Genomic DNA, 10,634 nt, shown 5'->3' on the forward strand with positions numbered 1-10,634 from the left:
TCAAAGGGCCAGTCCACACATCGAGCACCCTCTTCTTCAGCACGACAATGCCAGACCACAGCCGACCGGAGTGGCCGAACGGTTCTAAGCGCTACAGTCTGGGACCACGTGACCGCTACGGTCGCAGATTCGAATCCTGCCTCGGGCATGGATGTGTGTGATGTCCTTAGGTTAGTTAGGTTTAAGTAGTTCTTAAAGTTCTAGAGGACTGATGACCACAGACTTTAAGTCCCATACTGCACACAGCCATTTGAGCCAGACCACGCTCGAGCGCTACATCATCTGCAGCAATCCGACGCCTTGGGTTCAGTCTCATCGACCATCCTCTAAACACTCCCGACTTGGCTCCACCGATTTCCATAGGTCCCCGGAACGTAAGGAACGCCTTCGAGGGCTTCACTTTGATAGTGATGAAGCGGTGCAAGCAGAGGTGAGAAGGTAGTGGCTCCATCAACAGATATTCTACTGTAACGGTACCAGCAAACCGATTTCTCGTTGGGAGAAATATGTAGACATTAAGAACAAAGATATGGAATGTTAATAAATTTTGTTTTATTTACACAGGTTTAACAGTCTTAGTATAAAAATTCTGAGGTCCTACTTTTCAGCACACTCTCGGAGACGGATTAAGAAAATTCTTAACTGGATTCTAAGAGACAATAAAAGACCGAGAAGACGAGCTAATGGAAGGTGGGTAGCTGGTACTGAAAATTATGCAGGAGCGGCATAGACATGTATTACTGAGAGCCGTAATACGTAGAAAAATCTGTAGCATGCGATTATCCGGCTGTTGACGTCAAATGGGGGCAGCTGCTGTTCTTAATGACGATGATAAAGCAAATGCAGACACTGAAGGAAGGGTTGTCCTGACAAAGCAGTTTATATTACTGGCATATGCAGAGTGGCGCACAAAAAGCCGCCCCCTGCGCTGACAGGAATGTGAAAGAAGAAAATCAACGTATATCATCGCTTTCTTACATTTTTATTTTACAGTTTCATTGTTAATTATGTAATTAACAGTTTATGTAACAGATTTACTTTTGTTAGTTTAACCCTTTCTGCGTCTGCAATTCCAAATGACATCGTTAAGTATTCCTGGCTTTTTTGAGTTTCCCAATGCTTCAATGATACTGTTTGGCATCGCTTCACGAAGTTCCAAGTTGGCCAACAGATCACAGTGGCATTTGCTTTCATGACTCGCCGTTTGTTTGAAGTGCACAACAGAGAAGTGTCGTGAGTTGTGCTAGTGCATTTGTGAGTGAACAATAACTGTTGTGTTTAGTTTTCTTCTGTGTATACTGAAATTCTTGGTTATGGAACCAACTTTATGTAGTTCCTCAAGGGCAAAGGAAAAAATACGGTAAGCTTACAATACAGTTATGTATGCATTTTTTTGGGTAATTATTATGTAATTTCTAATTATGTCATTTGGAATCATTATTTTATTTATTAACCAATATCTTCAAAAGAACTTTTGCAATGGATATGGCATATGCGCAACATATACAGTAAATATTCATCACAAAAAAATTTTCCCCAATTTTTTTTTTCTAAATGTGACGCACAAAGGGTTAATAAGCATATTTTAGAAAGCAATTTAAAGTCTGTGTTCAAAATGTTCTCCGTCAACATCCAAGAAAAGTTGTGCACGTCGAAGCATGTTAAGGAAAACACTTTTCAGTAGTCTTTGAGGGATGTTCGAAATTTCTTCAAATATGTTGTTTTTTAATGTGTCAAATGTTCTAGGATTGCTGTGGTAGACTCTAGCCTTTAGAAGTCCCAGAGGTGAAGTCACATGGTGGTAAGTCGGGAGAGCGGTGTGGCCACAGGCCCTTACTAATGGTCCTCTCTTCTGTAAAATCAGAATCCGACGTATGAGAAGTTGCCCCATCTTGCTGGAAATACGCACAACATTTCTCGTTTGGAGTTAACAGAGCCGAAAATTCATTGTAGAGTTGCGAGTAAACATGTGCGTTGACAGTTTCGTTGAAGAACAATAGCCCGATAATTCTGATACTAGATGCAGCACCCCATACACCAACTTTTGAAACGTGTAACGACTTTTGCAGTATGTCATGGGGATTCTCTGTAGCCCAGTGTCTTCTGTTTTGTGAATTAACGTAACCCGACAGATCATCCTCGAAAAAAGGAAGAACGAATCAAGATGTCCCCCAGCGACAGTTTCGAGCAACTAGTTACAGTAATGTGTACCCATACCCTTATTTTGCTTCTTTTATTTGCTGAGCAACACTCACACGGTAAGGTTTCATTTTTAAGCCATGAAGGATGCTTTGACATGACCTGCGAGATATTCCACATTGCTGTGATAATCGACGTGCCGACTTGTAGGCACTTCTTTCAATGTGTGCCGTCACGTTTGCCACAACTTCAGGTGTATGTACAGTCGGTGCCTTATTTCTCTTTGAATTAACAACACTGCCTGTCGAACGCCACTTTCTCAGTAGGTCCAGAATCGTTGATTTTGCAGGAATATTACTTTCAGGAAACTTTTCATGAAAAATGTCATACCGGCCAGTGTGGCCGAGCGTTTCTAGGCGCTACAGTCTATAACCGCGCAACCGCTACGGTCGCAGGTTCGAATCCTGCCTCGGGCATGGGTGTGTGTGATGTCCTTAGGTTTAAGTAGTCGTAAGTTCTAGGGGACTGATGACCACAGAAGTTAAGTCCCATAGTGCTCAGAACCATTTGAACCATTTTTTGAAAAGCGTCACGAACAACTTAAATGGATTCAGACCGCACACATTCTTCAACAATGAACACATGTTCTTCAATGGAGTAAGGCATGACAGTGAAGTACACGGTTTATAACGACTACTTTCCGTATCAACTACTCACACGCTACTGGTGTTGGAAGATGGCAAAGAAACTGACAAGCTAGTAATGCTACTCACGCGCGTTCGCTTCCGGGTTCGGGCCGGTTTTATGTGTGCCACTCTGTAGAAGCCACTGGTTAATGGGCTCGCCATTTGCCACCCCACAGCTTCCTTTCACTGGCCGCCTCCGTCCTGACACGAGGACGCGTTGGCACCATCTCCGCAACACATAAGCTCTCCGTCTGAACGATGCTCAGTAACACTTTACTACAGCGTCATTATAATCTGCTTTGTAAAATTAGGCCAGTTGTTTATTAACCAGAGAAAACTCGATTCTGGACAGAATCGAAATCCCATGCATAAAACAACTTCAAACTACTGATTACTTTACAAATTATTTTTAATGTGTAAAATATTTGAGGTTAAGCATGTAAGAGAGAAAACATTTGAAAAAGGTTTGAAATTATGTTTAAGATATCTTTGAAGTCGCTAAGTGTTCTCATTATGAAACATGGTTGAGTATGGTCCGAGCACTTAGCTAGTCTTTTACGCATCCCAGTATTTATGACGTCATATCTCCCGAACTATGCATCAAAAAATTATAACACTAAGTGGTATACAAGGAGACCGTCTGCAAAACGTGCTGTGAATATAGTTAGTAGCAAAGAAGTAATAAATTAAAACGTCTTGACTGATGCTGAAATTTTACTGCATGAACAGCGGTAAACTTTCCTCCTTCCATCATTTTGTGGGGGCGTCCAACGAAACCAGTTTGGCAGAGGTTTGGAATTATGTCTCAAGTTGTCGGTAGTTGCGAAGAGCTCTCGCTCTCCAACACTGGATGAATATAGTCTGGGTAATTTGCGCGTCGTGAACTACGCTGCCCCACGCCATATATGCAGTTTCTTTGCTGTAGTACTTGTCTTACTGTGTTAAACCTTGAAAGATTATACCTTTTAATGAGCAGATTATGACAGAATTTTAAATTTTTTAATTCGCTAAACAATTATATGAAATACTGAAAATGCATTTTTATTGTCCCTGGAAGCCCTTAGATAGGTAACCTCCAACTGCAAACTTGAATCATCAGCTAGGCAAACCGTTTAGCAATATGGTACATTACAAATGAGATACAGTTATAATTACGTAAGCACCATAAAATCTGATGTTAAATGACGCCTCGACTGAAATAGTTATTTACTAAAACGTCCCATACACTAATAATGATTGTACATAAAAATATTGGAAGAGGTCCCTGACTAAGGAATTTATTGCGAGCACACTCGAGCAGATGTAATTTCGATGGATTTCTCACATGCTGCTTGCAATATGTAAGCTATACGAGAATCTCAGACCATAGAGCAGTGTTGACTGCAATAGCAACTGTGTGTCAGTAGGAGTAAATAGTAGCGAGGAGTCGTGTGTATGAAGTTGGCTGGGCCGGTCGTGGGGAACGATGGCGGTGCCTGAGCGAAGTAGTATAAGTTAGGCAGCCTTGTGCATATGTACTATTTTTAAAACAAGCCCCATGTAAATGTTTTAAAAAAATCTCTTAATAATAATCATTCTTATAAAATTCAACTTTTGACAATCATTCATCTCAATTTAAAGAATTTACTAATTTCTCCAATCCATGGTCATCCCGATTACTGTTAAGAGAAATCAGTTGTTTCGTTTTATACATGACAAATCTATCGGCCAGCATTGCACTGGGCTGTGGCAGAAAAATTTCTTATAAGAGCAGATACATACGCATTATCCGGCGACTTCATGGAGGTAAGAATTTTCAGTTTGTTCAAAATGATCTTTCAGGGCCATGACGCAGCACTGCTGACGTCCAAGATTTACCAGTTTAGATTCACAGTCAGTTAATTATTGAAAGGTTATGTACGAGTCTCATTTTTTATTAGGAGGTTAGTCATATTGTATTATTGGTAGGTTACAGAATTTTTTTATTGGGAGATTACGCTAATTGTGAATGCTATACATAAATATTTATAACTGTTGGGAGCTTACACTAAACGTGAATGTTATATATTATAATTACATTTTTTTTTTACTGTTGGGACGTTACAATATGATAATATTTAAATTCTCCTCGATTCGCATTGGTTCCACTAACTATATATTACACTCCTGGAAATTGAAATAAGAACACCGTGAATCCATTGTCCCAGGAAGGGGAAACTTTATTGACACATTCCTGGGGTCAGATACATCACATGATCATACTGACAGAACCACAGGCACATAGACACAGGCAACAGAGCATGCACAATGTCGGCACTAGTACAGTGTATATCCACCTTTCGCAGCAATGCAGGCTGCTATTCTCCCATGGAGACGATCGTAGAGATGCTGGATGTAGTCCTGTGGAACGGCTTGCCATGCCATTTCCACCTGGCGCCTCAGTTGGACCAGCGTTCGTGCTGGACGTGCAGACCGTGTGAGACGACGCTTCATCCAGTCCCAAACATGCTCAATGGGGGACAGATCCGGAGATCTTGCTGGCCAGGGTAGTTGACTTACACCTTCTAGAGCACGTTGGGTGGCACGGGATACATGCGGACGTGCATTGTCCTGTTGGAACAGCAAGTTCCCTTACCGATCTAGGAAGGGTAGAACGATGGGTTCGATGACGGTTTGGATGTACCTGCACTATTCAGTGTCCCCTCGACGCTCACCAGAGGTGTACGGCCAGTGTAGGAGATCACTCCCCACACCATGATGCCGGGTGTTGGCCCTGTGTGCCTCGGTCGTATGCAGTCCTGATTGTGGCGCTCACCTGCACGGCGCCAAACACGCATACGACCATCATTGGCACCAAGGCAGAAGCGACTCTCATCGCTGAAGACGACACGTCTCCATTCGTCCCTCCATTCACGCCTGTCGCGACACCACTGGAGGCGGGCTGCACGATGTTGGGGCGTGAGCGGAAGACGGCCTAACGGTGTGCGGGACCGTAGCCCAGCTTCATGGAGACTGTTGCGAATGGTCCTCGCCGATACCCCAGGAGCAACAGTGTCCCTAATTTGCTGGGAAGTGGCGGTGCGGTCCCGTACGGCACTGCGTAGGATCCTACGGTCTTGGCGTGCATCCGTGCCTCGCTGCGGTCCGGTCCCAGGTCGACGGGTACGTGCACCTTCCGCCGACCACTGGCGACAACATCGATGTACTGTGGAGACCTCACGCCCCACGTGTTGAGCAATTCGGCGGTACGTCCACCCGCCTTCCCGCATGCCCACTATACGCCCTCGCTCAAAGTCCGTCAACTGCACATACAGTTCACGTCCACGCTGTCGCGGCATGCTACCAGTGTTAAAGACTGCGATGGAGCTCCGTATGCCACGGCAAACTGGCTGACACTGACGGCGGCGGTGAACACATGCTGCGCAGCTAGCGCCATTCGACGGCCAACACCGCGGTTCCTGGTGTGTCCGCTGTGCCATGCGTGTGATCATTGCTTGTACAGCCCTCTCGCAGTGTCCGGAGCAAGTATGGTGGGTCTGACACACCGGTGTCAATGTGTTCTTTTTTCCATTTCCAGGAGTGTAGATGCGCAGAATCACAGCTTTTGAACTAAATAATGTAAGATCTTTATAGAGAGGGGATAATGCCTCCAGAGATTCACAGTTTCTGGTTAGTGTATCGCTCTTTCACTTCTTGTCGTTAACAGTGCAAACCTGTCAACTTGTGCGAGTGATAGAGTGGTGTAAACATTCATAATATGTTCAGGTTGGATAATTATACAGAAAAATCTGCGTTACCTGTTTGTTAGTCTTGCTTTTTGACCCTTCGCTAGTTTTGTTGCAGCACCTACCACCAGAAATCGATCTCACTTTAACAAAACCAGTGGAGGAGTAACATGACAAGCGACGCACAGTTACAATACTAAACATTTTGTAAAAAGCGCATCCAAAGTGATCCCCCACATAGGAAGTTCTCCAACGGTATTAGCTCTTTACCAGCCACAAAGGCTGACAGGATCACACTATGGAAGCCAAGGGGAGGGATTTGTGGAACAGAGAGCCGGAATGATGTTCAATTTTTGTGTGGTTCTTCCCAGCGTTCCCAGATTGTGTTTTCGAAATTCCGCTATGGCAGAGAAAATCCCAAAAATGATACTACTTCGGTGACTTTTCCCCAAATATCTGAAACCCATCTATTCCTTTAAGCTATTCTTGGCAGCTTGAAGAGGTGGAATTGAATGTCCAGGGCCATAAAACTGTCGTACATACAAAAAAATTACAGTACATAAGCTATTTTTTTAAAATTTGTAAATAAAAACACGTACCCTGAACAGAAAAATAAAAGAAAACCTGCTCTACGGGCGTCACATTTGCTTCCTTTATGCTTTTTTCATTGTGCTATTGATTTACCGTTGGCGCACCACGTATACGAGTATCTCACTTCGCAACTCGGCAACTCTATCCACTACGCTGCTGGGAACACATACAATCAATGCATGTGTTTATTACTTACACCTCCTGAACCTTCTTAAACGCCGGTCTGTCATTAAATTACATTTAATTATAGCAAATCTGACCAATAATGAAGAGTTTCCGGGAGATCCTCCACATCTGAAACAGTATATATTCATAGGACATATGTTATAATATGAAACTCATCAAAAACCAAGACGACGAAATCAAAATGGTGTCTCCTTAGAAGGTAAACAACCCAAACGGTCATACTTAAGTCACAGAGGGCTATCACTGAGGTGAGCCTGACGTCTCCTATATAAGGAAAGATGCCTCGATTGCTTTGAAAAGAGAGTGAGATGTAGTGAATATCTATAAAACTAAGTATGTGTCGTTTAAACTAAAGTGTCAGAGATGACGTTAGTGGTAAGGCTACGCAGATGAAAAATACTTCCCTTATTACCCTGGCGCCGAAAGTTTCTCCCCCAGGAAATGTACCCAAGGTTTTTGCTTTCACAACAGCTCCCCCAAAAATATTTTTCCCCCAAAATTTCGAAAAAAATCTGGAGTCGTTGCTTCTGCTCTGTATTTCCTTTGTCAGAACGAATTCCGAGTACATTATTGTGTTACTGTGGCAGCCTCATGAAGTTAACACTTAAGTTGCTGGATCTCCACTTCCTCTTTCAAAAGTTAGTGTTGGACAGTTTTTTGAAGAAGATTGGTGAGTTGAAACATATTGTGGTGTTGCTGGAAGAGAATATAAGTAAGGAAGACTTTTGAAGTTTCAATTTGGATCACAATTTCAGTAGTTAAAACATATAATCAGCTCATCTCATATTAGATTTCTTTTGAAAACTTTGTAGTTGAAGATAAAAGCGGTGATGTTACGGACTTTAATTACACTTTTCCAACTGCATAAAAAAGTGTCTCGGCGTTTAAGCTGGGTGACGCATGATCTGAAGAAGATCGCTCAGACTTCTTATAGCGTCATGATGGCATAATTAGTGAAGTGTGTAACAGTTTGTTTAATAAAAAATGAAGATGAACTTGCCGTCTATACAGCCTATCATTCTTCTTGCATAGAACCGTGTTTAAAACCTAATGCTTGTTAAGTGAGACAGCTGTTAGAAGCCAACAGTATACTGAAATCAATAATAAAAACAGCTTCTGGAATCGGAATTCTATGCTTATGTACAGCAAACGCCCTCCCCTTTCGTCATGGAACTGATGAAATTAATATTAGATGTGATATCGATCACCACTTCAACAACAGCAGGAAATGTTGTGTTAAGTGTCAGACAAAGAGTCCTAGCACTCTCTCTATGAAACTTATATTTGCTGAATCTGATGGATACTGGACTTTCGATGAAACTGAAGTGAATAACAGCACGCAAAATTATACTGTTGTTCCGACAGCTCCCATCACTCCATCATTTCATTTCTTATAGCACTGTGCTTCCAACGCGGTTTTCACAACTGATGCAGCTGTTGGACTCCAAGTGGAACAGTACGGTGATTCTAACGTTACATTCAATGATACATGTGACTTGGTCTCCTATTTTTCTGCTCCGTTGTGGTCTGATATTTTAATTACTGTAATTTTGGCTGTTGTCATGATATGGGGTCTAACAATTATAATGGTATCAAAGCTGTGGAGCAGTTCAGTAACCCGAAATGAAAGGCAATCGCAAGTAATTCCACCGATTAGTCGATATTAGGAAACTTTTAACAGCTGTTTCCGATTAGTTTTTAATTCTGGTTTGCCTATCCTTGTTATAGTGCAAACGACACTGAAGAGCAATACATAAAGTTATTGTAATGAGCCATTAGAAGTTGATGTGATATGTAAGTTCACATTAGAGAAGTCACATTGCACAATGGGCGAATATTATTTTATAAATTTATGAAATATCTAACTTTTGGAGTAATAGTTACTAATTTATTATGATGTAATTGAATGTAAAAAATGTGTGCAAGCCCTTTGTGGAAACTGCGCATGTGATATAATGTTAAGACAGTTAATAAGATTGTAAAAATGTTCATTGTTATAGCCTTATTAATTTTTAGTAATGTCAAGGCCGACATTTTTAGTAGTATTATGATGTAGAACAACCATTTATCATAAAGTTAAAACATTCGCTTTTGTGAGCATTGATACAGTAAAGATCTACAGTGACTGTAATAAATGCTAGTTCCAGTTGAATCTTATTTAAAATATTATTGTGTTTGTAGTATTTTGTGACTGTATATGCCTTTCTATTAACTTATTCAGAGAACACAGAGATGCTGAGTAAAACTTTTCAGAGTAGTGCAGATATCGAACTTGTAAAATAAATTCTATATAAAATATGAACATACGGAGAAATGTTAACGTATTATATTGAATAAATTAACTGGCATTATAGTGCCGTCAGATGAAAAAAAGAGGATAGCCCAATACCAAAATGAGGAAGAGTGAACCTCCAAGTCTTACACCCTGCCCTCCTCCCAAGCAAAACATTGTTTCGTAGATTCCTGATGTGAGTTAAACTTAAGTTTAAGAGCTAATGTAGTAAGTAATGCTCTTTGTGTCGTACTCCAGATACTGAGAAGAACTCACCCGAAAAGAACAGGCTAACATTATTTAACTATACGTGATTCGAAGCACGAAAATAGTAAAAAGTAATCACTTAACTTACTCAGAGTGGTCGCGGTGTCTTCGGCTTACGTCCAGTGTGGCAGAGGCAACTGTTTTGCAGTGCCACGTCGCTTCCACTGACGCAACACTAGCCGCTGAAGAGATTCGGCTCAATACACGTAGCACAAACAATCAGCTGGCTCTCGCCAAGAAAGCACGTTCCGTCTGTCCTCGTCGCATTCGGAACAGCGACTGAGAGACAAGAAACGTGGTGAGCGTTCCACCTGCACAACAGCAACAAACTTATTTTCCAGTGCACTCTTCTAGTTCCTCTTCATTTTGTACTTTATCTATCCAGTTACTTTATTTTCGTTCTTCTCTATCACTACATTTTAATCCTTCTATATTTCCTTCATTTTCAACGGTCCACATCTTAGTTCCATATAGCAAAATGTTACAAATAACACTTTCAGAAACTTCTTCCTCAATTCTATGTCAGTTTTGACGGAGCATGCATCATAATCAATTAGACTGGAGATGCAGTATCAGTAGTAGCGGTTAATGAAATTATGGTTAAAGTACTTTATTCGTCTTCTGTTAACCAACATCAGCTGCAACTACCATTTGCGATCCGCTGCTGGATATGAACTCGCAGTACAATCAGTTATTGGTCCTCTCCCCATAACTTGAATATTTTGGGCATAGTGAATTCAGCTGTATGAGGTTTGTTCAAAAAACCTTGCACAACCATTTCGTTGTTGT

At 41.5% G+C, this 10,634-nt stretch overlaps 1 protein-coding gene across 1 annotated transcript in view; it reads right to left on the reverse strand.

Moving 5' to 3' along the window:
* Window positions 1–9,994, reverse strand: part of LOC126284044 (cytochrome P450 6k1-like) — a 77,630-nt gene extending 67,636 nt beyond the window's left edge. The window contains exon 1 of the mRNA XM_049982621.1: window positions 9,934–9,994. The gene's annotated coding sequence lies outside the window, so the exon portion shown is untranslated. The remainder of the gene's footprint in view (window positions 1–9,933) is intronic.
* Between the last annotated feature and the right edge of the window lie 640 nt (window positions 9,995–10,634).

Source organism: Schistocerca gregaria, chromosome 8, assembly GCF_023897955.1.
Source record: "Schistocerca gregaria isolate iqSchGreg1 chromosome 8, iqSchGreg1.2, whole genome shotgun sequence".
Classification (NCBI taxonomy): Eukaryota; Metazoa; Arthropoda; class Insecta; order Orthoptera; family Acrididae; genus Schistocerca; species Schistocerca gregaria.